At 37.4% G+C, this 14,304-nt stretch overlaps 1 protein-coding gene across 1 annotated transcript in view; it reads left to right on the top strand.

Annotated features, from left to right (window-relative positions):
- Window positions 1-1,467: 1,467 nt before the first annotated feature.
- The window catches only part of LOC135837771 (plexin-A4-like), a 64,362-nt gene continuing 51,525 nt past the window's right edge, over window positions 1,468-14,304 (top strand). Inside the window, exon 1 of the mRNA XM_065353159.1 lies at window positions 1,468-1,601. The gene's annotated coding sequence lies outside the window, so the exon portion shown is untranslated. The remainder of the gene's footprint in view (window positions 1,602-14,304) is intronic.

Genomic DNA, 14,304 nt, shown 5'->3' with positions numbered 1-14,304 from the left:
TTTCTTTTGTGTTTCGTCAACTTCCAAGGTCGAAGTAATTTGCCATTTTTTCTATTTGGTAGTAAAGTTTGTGAGGCAAATTGATAAAAACGTATATGTAATGCCATCAAAGGAACAAAGCAAAATTCGAAAATTTTTCCTTCCATAACTTTAAATAGGTAATTATAACTGATTCCTGAAAATTCGATTCAAAATGTACCTAACAGATTCATTATTTTACTATAGTCATCGTTCTAAATATACCTAGACCTACCATAAGTCTAGGTTAAATTATGCACGCATGTTGCATATGCAGTGCACGTTATTGATACGTATAAGTTCTCAGTAAATATTTTCTCAAACTGTACTCTATGAATTTTTGGAGTTTTTCATACCGATTTTATAATTTAGCGAATATTTTAAATAGAGCCCTGCGCCGACAGCGAAATGATCGGCGGCGGCTACAGTACGCGCAGCACTGTGGCTGGCGGCGGAGCCGATTCCAGCCGAAGGTCTTGGCGGCTGCCAAAATTTTGCTCGGCGGCGGCTCAGCCGGCTACAAAGTTGAAATTTTGGGGTAATTTTTCGTAAATTTTAAAATTACCCCAAAATAAAAATTGGAAAGCAAAATCAAATTCAACTTCTCAAATGAAAATACCAATTTTTTCCGAGCTGAAAAGATTGGCTGTTTTTAATGACGAAAAGTTTTGATTTTTGTTTTTGAAAAAGTCAAAATATTCGAAAAATCCTCCTGAAATTTGCTGATTGAGTGAATTGAGCCGGCTCAGCCGAGCAGATTACTCGGCGGCGGCTGCGGCGGCTGAAGTAATTTTTGAAACGGCGGCGGCGGCTTGAAAAATGTTTGAAAAATCGGTGGCGGCGGCGGCGCGGCGCGGCGGCGCAGGGCTCTAATTTTAAATATCAACAACGTACGAAAAGGGGGGGGTGGGTTAATTTTTTCAAACGTCACCAGTGACGACTTTGGTCAACCAGCCCACCAACTTTAGCCGGAATGTCCATGAAGCCATGATGGGATGGGTGTTGGACTGTGGGAGCTGGCGCGTGGCGTGACTCGAAACAATTCATTTTTCGAGGAATTTGAAAATTCTATCCCTTCACTGAAAGTGAGATAAAAGAGTAGATCCCACGAGTGTATTACGTTTAGTACAGTTGGTAAAGTGTCGTTTTTATCAACGGAAATTATTTCGAATCACCGTCAGGTCGGTGAAAAAACAGCCATCCAACGGAAACTGATATCGAAATCACAGTCGATAAGTACCTGAAAATCCTAATCATCATCCTTGACTCATGCAATATTCCGTGAATAGCTACGGAAATGCAACACACGTCAAAATTATTGCAGCGTTCTGCTTATTGGTTGAAGTCCTTGTTGTTGAAACTTTTTTCGAAATAATAACACGATAAAACTGGATTTCTCATCATTAAACGGAAGTCCTGGGTGCCTTTGTCACATAACCTAACTCGTATATTTTTAATGAATTTCGTATAAAATAGTGCTTCACAATTATACCGCGATGGTGGTTTGAAGGATTTCGAGTCTCATTGTGTTTTATTTTCATATTTTGTTGAAAGAAATGTTTATCGCAAATCATTAGAAGAAGGTAAGAAACATAAAACCATATACTAACATAAGTAGCTATACTTGATTATCTAGATAAAATATAGAGAGTCATGTGGAAAAAGGCTTTATTGCCAACGAATCTTTAGTTCTTTTTTTTTATTCCAATCATTGAAGACCTTCTCTTTCACGTTACGTGGTCAAAAATTATCTACTCGTAAAATGGGTTTTTAACCCCTCAATTTCAATTTGAAGTTGACTATAGTCTATATGAATCCTGAAAAATAACAATTTTTCCATTTTTCAACGTTAACAGTACGCATCCCATCTGAGATTTAACTCTTCGAAAAGACGTTTAAAATAACATTTTCATGATTTCAACGAAGTAAAAATCCCAGAATTTGACCTAAAATAGCTCAATTTTGAAAGTTACAGAAAAAATCAAATGAAAAATTATCGAGCACTTGCTGGAGTGTTTCAAATGTAAATTCTTCAATTTGTTTGAAAAATTATGCACAAACGCCATTTTTAGGGGTGCCTAAAATGCGGGGCTCTAAAAAAAGGGTTCAAAATTACGAATACATATACAGGGAGCTTAATTTAACTTTTTCATCTAGATTATTGAATACGTATATACTTCAAAACGTTACGTTTGGCGCAAATCGCAGGTTTCCAGTTTGCCAGGGGTTCCCAAAATATCGAAATTACAAAAAACTAAAAAATTGGATTTTTGAGTACCAGCGGGAAATTTTATTGAGCTCAAAATTTGGTAGGATGAAGGTGTTTCAGATACTAATATACTGTAAAAAGCTTTTTAGCGGGGTTCAAAGGGGTAAGGTCAAAATGGCGATTCCAAAATTTTCCAAAAATTGAAATCCCCCCCCCCCATTTCTGCTCCAAAGGGTCGAAAATTAGAAAATCACTTCGCATAACGTTTATCGAGTTCAAACAGATATTTTATACGCTTAAAAAAGGTTTTGAAAATGATACTTAGTGGTTCCTAAAATTCTTTTTTTATTCACAACTTTGGGAACCCCTGGAGCCCAAAAAAGGTAATTTTGGATTAACTAACCACGGATTCGTATTTGGGACATCTATTACAATATTTTAAGAGTAGTCGAGTCGATAACTGTGAGGAGCCCAAAAAGTGGCTTTATTGGGACTCCTTTGTACAAAATAAAAAAGGACCTTAGCAGGACATTTTTTAAACATTCAAGATTTTATAAGAAAAGGGAGCCGGATTTTTCGCTTTTCCAATGTCATCAAACATCTGTAGAGGGAGAAAAAACAGCTTTTTCTGCTACCTAACTGGGAGAAAAAACATTTACTATATTGCCCAACCTGACGCGAATATTCAGCTCGCGGATACTATCAACGAAAGGGTTTTTCCGCGATCTCATGACATAATAATCAGCCAATCATAGTCCAGAAACGCGCGCATCCGCTGCCTCTGCTGCTTGGTCCAGACTCATTTTTACCCTAAGCTCATAGTTGCTAGTTTCATTGTACAGTCAGTATCCAATGTACTGCCGAACTGCCTGGTCAGCTCTCCTAGACTCTCCGAGGCTTGGGGGGCTACCAGTGTGGATTCGGGGGTCAGAATATTCATTCTACTAATTCTATTCGTTCTATAACGCAGTGGATGAAACTAGCCAAGTACGTGGAGCTCAGGGGTCACTATTTACGGAAGTGCCTCTTATTTATGTGTCCAATTTAATTGGATAGGGAATCTTTTCACACTGACTTGTGATACTCCCTATAATTATTAATTCTATAAAGTCAGGTGTATTGGAACTTCCGGAAGTGTAAACCATACTACAAGCAATTTTTAATTAATTCCTAGTATGGTTGGAATTAATTATATTGTCTTCCCAACTCAACATAAATCCCAGGTATTTATCTTTTCTTTTACCAATTTTTTATCCAAAAATACCAATCCGAGAATAGGCTACGAATTAGTAGTAATTCTCAACCTCCCTTTCCTTCTCCAATAATTACTCTCAAGAGATATCAACTTCATGTTGTTCTTTTCTCGTAATTTGAGATAATTAGATGTACTTGAAGAAGATCTGTGTTCTTATTTACGTATTTATATTCGTTTCCCAACACTCAAATTTCGTCCTATGATGATATTGGTGGCTTGGTCACTCACCCAGAGGAAATAACAAGGAGTAAATTCTCAATTTACGAGTTTTTATTAATTCTGGCTCAAACCCCAACCGATATCTAGGGTTGGACCCCCATGAGGTTCTCGGACTGAACCAATGGTACTCAGGGGGTCCTGTTCATGTAGAGAGATTCGTTACTTTCGTAAATCCTTTCCTAGAAGCTAAGGATCGCAGTAACCTGCACCCCAGATCTGCATAATCTCCCCCTACATTTTGGCATCCCTGGTGGGGAGCGAAGATTTACTTAAATATTAATTCAAGATAAATTCCTATGGGTGTACCAGCCCATAGGTGTGGAAATAATCAGCATTATTGATTCTATTAGTTCTATTAATTCTAATAGTTCTCATTAATTCAAATTATTTCCTCATAGCAAGATATTTCTGTTAGGAAATTCTTAGCTTCAGTATGATGCAGTATTTTACGAAAAAACTAATTATTTCTCCTATTATTTGGATGTTTGATTCGTTTGCGCAGACGAATCAGGATTACAGAGAAAGTTGCAGAAAGAATCAGAATTTTTCGTAATTATTACATCCATGTATTTTTGTTAACCCCGCCAATGGAAAAAATTCCATAAGTCAGCGATTGATTCGAAAATTCATGCCAAACAACATCAAGATTTGCGAAAATATCTATTAATTCAATTTACGAAGACTGAAAGTGAAAATTTATTAATTCTATCAATTCTATTTATTCTATTGATTCCATAAAATTACCCACGGATGGAATATTAATTCACTCTCAACGAACGTTTATGGTGGTGAAATTTTCACGAGCTCGGACATACTACCCATCACCATAAAATTTACGAACTCGCCAATCCATTGATTCGCAAATCTTCGCATTTACAGACGTAATCGCCCTTTTACTGCAGAAAAATCGAGTATTTGTTCGTATTCCAGCCCCCTGTGGACCCTTTACACCCCCTGGGGCAACTTACCCACAAATTACCTCGAAGTACATTGATGAAAAACATATCCGAACGTATTTTTTCGTCATGTAGCAGTTAAAAGTACCTACATTTCTCCGATTACGTATTATTTCTATTTAAATTAAAATTCATTCTATTCGTTCATTTATTGATTCTACTCTACATGGTACAAGAGTATGCTTATGGCATTTATGAGCGAAAATAATTCGCAAAATTACGACCAAAATGCGTAATTTTATACCAGCGAATCTCATTGGATGATTATTTCAACCGTTCATCCAATCACAACACTGAAAAGTACCAGAAATCGCGTATTTATTCGTTCGTTTATGGAAGAAATTATGACGACGAAATGACGTTTATTTGTTCTATTTATTCCATGGAATAAAAATCGCCACCTTTTACACTCGTTACGGGATTTTCCACGAACCTAAACGACCTTGAACAAGAATTCGACAGGTTTGAAAGTGTGACAAAAGTTGCACTGGGTTTTTTCCCATTCTCATATTATTTCTATTTATCAACACGTCCGAATAAAAATACACGCGAAACCTGACCAAAGCTGGCGCTTAGATAAGATAATGGAAGTATTTTTAACGCAATACAATAGCCGCGGGTATTTACGCGATCCTTATCTCACCCGCTCGATACATTCAACATCAATCGTTATCTCAATTGATTATTTCGTTGCTGAAAAATTACACAATAATCGGCAGCTGGGAAAATCCGCAAATACCTTTATCAAGATAAAAATACTAGTCCATTGTCTACCCTTCGCGATTACGCGAGCACCGTTAGATATTTGTTCTATATTTAGGTACTTGCAGCTTCCTTATCAGTACCACCAAGTATTTGCACGTCCTATCGTTCACGGAGGTACAGCGGGTACTTGTCACTGGTTAGCGCCAGAGATAGCTTATTGTTATCTTCTTTCGCGAAGTTTCTTACAAATTTACTTGGTACAGAAAGATCCAGAATCTTTTATCAACGAGATAACAACGGCACGGTTGAGTATTTAAACGCCACCAGCGAAATATTGTGCAATAATCGCGATTAATCATCCCTACTCTCGAAAATACGATGACACAACCCCCTCTTCACAGTATGATTAGTAGGTCGATACCCTAGCAGTAAGAGAACAGAAGCTTCATTATTCTATTGATTCTTGACCTGTTCACATCAAGCTGTCTACTGCTCTTTATTTGTTCTATTCATTCAAATATTGATTCAATTTCAAGACTTTGAGATTCTTCAACATTTTGGAACAAGCCTACCGGAACTCAAATACCCCACAGTTCCTGAATATTATTTCGACCATAGTTATTTGCGTAATTATTAATTCCAATTAATTCACGTAATTAATTCAATTAATTCTATTACTGCGAACTTGGGAAAAATATTCTTTTGAATATTATCGTTTTTCCAGAGTTGAGATATTATTTCGATACCTGCCTAAATATTAGCTAATAATCACGACGCGGCGAGTATTATTAATTTATTAGTTCTACGTTACCAATCAGCGCCTTCGAACCTGGAGAATAAATAAAACATATTAATTCTATTTATTCTATTGATGTGGATACTTCTCTGGACACACTTACGCTTACCTTGTCAAATTGTATTTTTTCTACTTGCTGTAATATTGGGAGTGCTGTATTTATCTGAACTCTTCGAGAAATTAATCAGCTTGCTTTCCAGCTACGTAAGTATTCCTGAAACATTATACGACAACGTTTATTTAATTCTATTCATTCTAATAAAAATTGAATTAATTCTATATTTCATCGTACGTAATAACAGGAATAATATTGACGATTAATTTATTCGTAGAAATATTCTACTCCAGCAATTTACGCAAGTACTAATTCAGAAAAAATGAGCAACGGCGATACAGAGCGTAATTCTAATGGAAAAGCGCGAAAAACCTCGACTCGTCCAAGACCTCAAGCGCAGCCAACACGTCAGCCATGGACTCGCGCTACTGCTCGAATAAATGCAGAACTCGGACATCCGACTCAAAGCTCTGAGCGAGGAGCAACGTCGAAATTTATCACCGAAACCCAGAGATTTTACTCTTCAAAAAAGAAGGCTACTCCTGAGCAACAATCAGTGATTGCTAGTCCAATTGTCTCTACTGAAGGTGGAAAGAAGAAAGTTCGATACACTCTTCCAGATGGAACTATACTCGAGCCCTCAGCATCCACACCACGAAGATCAGTGGAAAACCAGCCTATGCGCGTAAATTTATCAACAGTTGTTGAAGACGACGACGATCCCGACGCTACTCAAAATGAATTCGAAGAACTTCAAGAAACCTTTCATTGGATTGATATGTTTGGAGACGTTCCAGAAATAAATTTACAGGTACCTCCTCCAGCAGTTATTCGACGAATTCCTCAAACTCATCCTGACGCTGAGGAAGAAATTGACAATGGTGAAGGAAGACCTAGAACTCGTAACGTCGCGGTAAACACAGATGCTGAGGCTGGGGCAAACGATAATGAAGAAAATGACGTTGATCAGGATGCTGGCCGAGTATATTGTTTCGATGAATATGATCCTGAGGCACCTTATCCTGCTGTTGAAGTTGCTGAGTATAATCTACCGGAAAATGATCAAGCTGTATCTTTGGTTCATGCTTAAGGAATTATAGACTGGATCAAAAGAGAAAATACCGGTTGGGCTGCTCGAACGTCTGCGGTTAAGGATCGCATCAAAGGTCTTGAAGTTGGAATTTCTACCACGAGAGGAGATCTCAAAGATGTGTATTTTACTTTTCAAGAACAACGCTCTTCAGACCATAAAAATTTGGAGAAATATTTGACCGAAGAATTGGGAAAAGCCTCGCGTAAATTTGGAGTTTATGATAAAATGTTCGCCTCTTTAAAGAAAGATACAGTACAAATTGACAGAAAAACCGATATGATTCAAGATACAACAACTGAACTTACTTATTCTGTCGACGATTTATTCTATTACAATGCGCATGGTAAGTATCCATCTAAGGATCCAGATATATTACCAATTGGTGACCAAGTATCCACAAATACTCGAAATAACGATCGCCGATCAGATCCTGGAGGTTCCAGTGGTGGACATGACTCTAGTTCGCGCAGAAACGATGACGATAGCAGCGACGATGACGACGACGACGGCGGTGGAAACATAAATCCATTCAATGAATCCGGTGTATTTGCTCGAAGAAATAAATCTAAAACAAAAGACACTGGAGTTAAACCTCGTCAGCGTACATTGCGGTATGATTTAGAATTCCTCGAAGGAAAAATGAATCTTAAAGCTAAACATCTACGCGAAGCTGATATTTATTACGATAATACCAACAAATATGAAGTAATGAGCTTCATTGAGAAATTCGAACATTTTATGCGAGAACAGCGCGCTAGCGAATTTCAGTATCGTAATTTATTTGCGCAAATCATTCAAAGCGATGAAGCCAAGGCGTATAAGGAGCATGTTAATCCAAAATTACCATATCTCAAATATCGTGATGGATTTGTACAGAAAGTTTGGGATGGCGTTGAACAAAATAATGCCAGAAGTCACTTTCTCAAGATGCAGTTCAATCAGAAATCATCGAAGAAAATAGCTGGAATTTTACTCAAGTGGTTCAATGTATTAGCTGATTCCGATATTACTGATGCGATGCTGCTGGATACTGTCTATCTAAAAGTACCGAAAGATTTAAGATTTGAGTTTACCGAATGCAAAGAAGATCGTATCAGATTCAAGAAAAAATTGCAAGTTATGCGTCGACATGAAGAATACGTCAATGCCAACGCTGAAGTCAACGATCAAACCATTCCTCCTTATACTAAATTTTGGGTACCGCCATATATGTCCACTCCGAACCGAAATACTGATCGACGTGCGATTAAAAATTTATTCAACAAAATTGGAAATAAGGGAAGAAGCCCTCCGAAATCTAACGACGCTGTACCAAGTACCAGTGGTACCAATGCTCCCGCTGGGGCAACCAAAGACCCTAAACAACAACCAAAGAAACCTTCATTTCGTTTTCCAACCAAATATTTGAATTCTTTAGGAATCACTGCCGAAGATTTGGAGAAATGTGCCTTTATTTATCAGTCATTAATGGACAATCAGGAAGAAGAAGAAGAAAATGATCAGGAGCAAGACTCAGATTCTACCTCCGGTGACGAATCAGACATTGAAGTAATCAAGCCAAAAAACTTGAGGAAGTCCCCTGCGAGCCAAGCGGGGGACGAGGAGTTGTAATTAATTCTATTAATTCTATTACTTTCGATCGAATTCCATCAACGCTCGATGACTACGAAATTATTGGTGACGGTCTGGCTTATTATATCAAATATGGAATGCCAGAACTTGACTTCGACAAAAAGCCTTATTTAAAAGAGGTTATTTTATTGAAGGAATTAGCTCATGAAATAGAAAACGCTTCATTCACCAAACAACATGTATTAATTTCGATGGGAGATTTTGAGCTGAATAATTCATCGATCGATATGAAATATGTGCAAACTTATTTCGACAGAATAATTCGACTACTAGTAAATAAACAATTTAAAGACATACTCGTAATATTTCCTCCAGTTCGTCCGAAAGCTGGTAATGAACCAACTACTTCATTCAAGAGATGGCTCGATTTTCGTCACATTCTTCTAGATGTCTGTTCAACTCGCAACGTACGCTATTCGCTGTATCCAGCAATATTCTTCGCTGAAGTAGTGGAAAATATACTCGTTGGAACCAAGTATACCGTAGCCTGCGATGAAAATGACAACGTGATTCCTGATAAAAATTGTTTCTATTTAAACGACAAAAGCGATTATTACAACCTTGGAATTACCGGACGAGAAAGAATTCTCGAATTTCTTGAGATTTTCTGCGATCCAACCAAGCGCTTCATGGATTCACGTGATCCTGTTACCATTACTGATTTGACCACCGAAGATGACCCGAATGCCCGATTTGTTGCTCGACCAGACGGCTCACTACAACACATGACTGCAAATTCGTTGAAATTAATTCAAGAAATATTAGACTGTCCTAATAAAGAAGCTGCAGCTGAAATGATGCATACCTTAAATCAATCTGCCAGCGATACATCAGACACTCTTACCGAGACGACAGATAACTCGCATGACATTTCCGGTATGTCCGACACAAATGTCTCCAGCACGAATGCCCAGCATGACTCAGCTCAGGAAGATGAGCAGGTCGAAGAAGCAGAATCTCGATCTTCTTCTCCCGAGTACCGTTATTTTCCAGCATTCTCAGTCAACATGGTGAACCGCATATCTGTGAATCAAGAAGAACAAAACGCCCTGAAATCATCATCTTTCACAAAAGTACCGATAAAAGTTTCCGAAATGAATGATAATTTAAAATCACAGTTATTACACGAGAGAAATGACACCATTACCTGCGTAATTCCACTACGACTTGGAAATTCCTGTTATCCAGCCCAGCTTGACTCTGGGGCAGTGCCGAATATAATGTCGGAGGAAACAGCTTTACACCTGATTCGACACCATTCCGATGAATTGGATTTTATCGAACTAGAGAATCCAGCTGTTTGTATTTTAGCTGACTCGAAAGAAGCTGAAACGGCGAGATACATTATTGTACCAACATTATACTTTGGAAAACACGCACTGAAAATACCTTTTTATGTGCTGAAAGGCTGTAATCACGTATTTTTGATTGGAACCCAGTCGATGGAGTATCTTGGAATCGAACCAAGGATTAAGCGCCGAAAAGCACTCTGCAGGCCATCTACGAAAGTACATACTGAAGTGATAGACTTTTTGACGCCTGAGCAATACGAAGGTAAGCTGAATATTTTTGGCGGGAAACTGAAAGATGAATACAGATTGGAAATGAACAACATTTTACGGCGAACAGATATGTTTAGCAACTATCACCGATTACCTGACGGAGTTATAGACGACGGTCCAGATATATTTATCGAGCGACTGGAAGCTGACCTTCAAGATGCTGTTACTGCTGAAAGAATTACTGTTTCACAAGCTGAACAAGCTTTTGATGTTTTGAGCGAATTTCGTGACGTATTTTCAAAGTTTCCTGGAAAATATACCGGAAAAAGAGTTCGATTAAAATTTACCATTCCAACCAAAGATATCCGATACAGAGGAGCCAAATATAATCCGTCAAAGAAATTAATGAACGACTTACGTAAGGAACTTCAAGTGATGATGGCAACAAATGTCATTGAACCTTCAGATTCAACTTATATAAACCCCATTGTGGTCAACGTCAAGAAAAGCGGAGAAATCCGCGTTTGCTTGAATCCTGTGGACTTAAATCCAATATTATCAGAGAATTACAATGAAGCTGGTTTACTTGATAGAATTATTACTCAAGACGCTGAAGCAAAGCTATTTTGTACGCTCGATTTCGTATCAGGATTTTGGCAGTTGGTCATGGATGAATTTTCACGCAAGTATTGCGCATTTCAAGTTAGAGACATTTCTGTACATCTATCATAAACTACACACAGGTACGAGTATATGCTCGTATATGTTAAATAGACAGACAATAGATGAGTTTTCACTATTAGCAATATTAAACACGCGGTGCGAGTTTCTCCACTCTTAGTTGTAAAAATATTTATATTAGGTAAAATTCGACAACGTTACAATTCGACACTAATTAATATTTCTACGTTATGAGAATTATTCATCCGGAAAAAGGCCCTTATGTCCTAAGTATCCATTCTCGAAATGACGCATCACCGTGGACTTTCCTATCCCACCCTCCCAGGAGTGACAGATAGGTCGTGGGTTTAAGAATATGTTAGAAAGTTTCATTAATACCGATTATTTTAGAGTTATTTTAAGCACTGTTTTTAGAGATCTTCGAGTTATTAAACTAGATAATTCGCGTTTGACCGAAACTGTACGATAACTGCGCGAATCACCTCTGTAAGGTCAACGGTAACGGATTTAATCAATTACGTTAATGACTTATAAATTTCCACGCCGAAAGTGGTACAATTAGGAATCGGATGACATGAGCTGGAAGAGCTCATGCGATCATAATCAGATGAGGAGGCAGAAACCATCTCATCTATGCGGAACTAAAACCAACTTGTCGCGAACTCGTCAAAGTAATAGAACAAGCTAGCAATGCCTGTGCATCGCTTTATATAGTCGTAAGGGATGTAGACAGGGTGCACTGAGGAACAGGTACAACCCTTTATGCGCGATGCGCTATCTGTCAAACCAGACGTGATCGGTAAATTTGCATCACACTAATAAAGAAAATATATACGGACAGTCGTCTGTGCATATGTATGTGTATGAATGACGTTTTAACCCTTATTTCCCCTACAAGAAACATATAAAAATGCGTCTGTGTGTGTGAGCTGTCTCCACCCTCGCATTAAAATAAACATGACAGGTGATCGATTGACACTTCCCCTACAATATACACACGGATCATTGCGTGCGTCTTTGTGTGGGTGAATTAAATAAAATACGATCCTTTTATGAATGATCGTATGCCTAGACTAGCAGTTAACACATTACCGCAGCTTCCAGCATAGGGGAGGAAAAAGAATGTACTTTGTGGTACATATAAATGTGTACCAGTATTTCGACGTATTTTCCTAAGAAAGACTGATACGAAATACTAGTAGAGTATGTAGGGCAATCCTTCCCATAACATTGCCCCTTCGTGGCTTTGACTTAGAGAGCCAAGATCACTCAGAAAAGCACGGATCATGAAAAAATGGGAAGACACAGAAGGTCATTGACCTACAGCTCTACACCCCTCTTCCCCTCTACCTGACCCTATACTGGAAGGTACCACTGCCCCTCCGTACTTTGCTGCGTTATCTGCAGTCTAATTTAGCCACACAAGTATGCAATTACATGCCTATGTCAAAACAAAAGAAAATTCGGAGGCGGGAAATTTTGAGGTGAAGAGTGATATCACCAGCACTTCCGCATTTAGAGACACCGATCAGCGCACCAACGACCAATTTCCTAGGATATTAGAGGTTAAATGTCTGATCAATGCCTGTAAGATACGTCGTCTGTGATGGTATCGTTAGACAGGTTCGAAAAGGTAATGATTTTTGTGGGAATAATTTTTGAATAAATTTAGAGTTCGAGATTGTTGGTGAAGAAAAAAAAAAAATTCTAAAATTTTGTAAGTAGCCAAATAATACGTAAATATGGGGGTCAAATCCTACAGAGACTTTTACCTATCATCCTAACAATTTTGATTGAGTACACACATGGATGTGTATTCGTTAAGTGAAGTTGGTTTGTCGTTACTGCGTATGATTTTAGCCTATCGTTGTAGAAATTTGTTTTTTGCGAATTTCGATTTTTGGAGGGTATGACAGCCAAGAATTCCGGTATCTTTTGTTTTTGTAAAAAAAATTTCGGGATGCGTCATCTAATTCTAGTTAAAATTAAATTTAGGCGTTTCTTTGTGTCATACCAGAATTTTGATTAAAAAAAAATTTTACGTTAAGTTGTGAGTGACGAGAAAAGAATAAAATTAGACCGAAATTTGAAACGCTATGCTGTCTTAAAAATTACATCCAAAATTTGTCACTTGTTTTATAAATTTTTGTAAATGTTTTTTGTTTATAATTAGCCCTAAACTGCGTTGTCGATTGAAATTTTGCATAATTCTAGGTCAACGTATTTACAACTTAAAATTAACAGATGCACACAAATACGAAATGCATGTGGAATACAGAATCAAATTACATTATTTCAGAAATGCAGGTATAAAATTATAACATCAGTTCAAATCATTCGAAAGTACATCTTATGATTATGAATTGTTCATGAATGTAAAATTGATTTCGGGTCGGTTTGGTGGCTATTGTTGTTTTTGGTTGATGTAATAATTTCGTCGTCGACATAGTATCCAGAATATTTGTTCAGGAGCGTCGTGGGGGAGGTGGGAGCCTCTCGGTGCCACGGGACCTTCCGACATCTTCTTGACTGCGATGTCTTGAAGTGTATATTACTGGTTACACTGTGGAGGAGAAATTATTAGTAAATTTTTATTGAAATACCTACTTTTCATTTTTGTATTTGTAAGCAGCGTTTTCCATAAGATCCGAAATTAAATTGATTAAGGTTAAATTCAGGTTCCTTTGAGATTCAAGAAAATCTATTACTTCTGAAATAAGTTTGATTAGATCTGAAATTAAGTTATCCATTATGCTAAAAAAAAATTTGATTATTTTCTGTAAAGAAAATTTTGATTATTGCTGTAAAAGATCGATTTTTATTAGTAGATGTCTATGTTATTGTCGGGCTCGTAAATTGATTCGGTTTCTTCTGGAACGTGCTTTGAGTCTCTTCGAAATGTACTTTATTTTGTTTGCTTGTGCTGTGAGAAAGCTAATTAAGTTTGAGAGAATATCGATTATTAGTAAAAGTACACGTCGCATTATTGGAAAAACAAATATCTGAAGATTGAATTATTCTTGATGATTAATTTGATCTGTAACTTGATCGATTCTTAGCAATCGTATTTGGTTTGTACTTTCTAGAACAAATAAATATGGGATTAAAATTTATTCTGATATATTGTACATGTGCGTCTATAGAGAAAAAAAAATTATTAACATTTATTTTTGAAAGGCGATT

The sequence above is a fragment of the Planococcus citri genome, chromosome 1 (genome assembly GCF_950023065.1).
Source record: "Planococcus citri chromosome 1, ihPlaCitr1.1, whole genome shotgun sequence".
Taxonomy (NCBI): domain Eukaryota; kingdom Metazoa; phylum Arthropoda; class Insecta; order Hemiptera; family Pseudococcidae; genus Planococcus; species Planococcus citri.
Note: the sequence above shows the minus strand (reverse complement) of the source record. Positions and strands in the feature narration are given on the sequence as shown.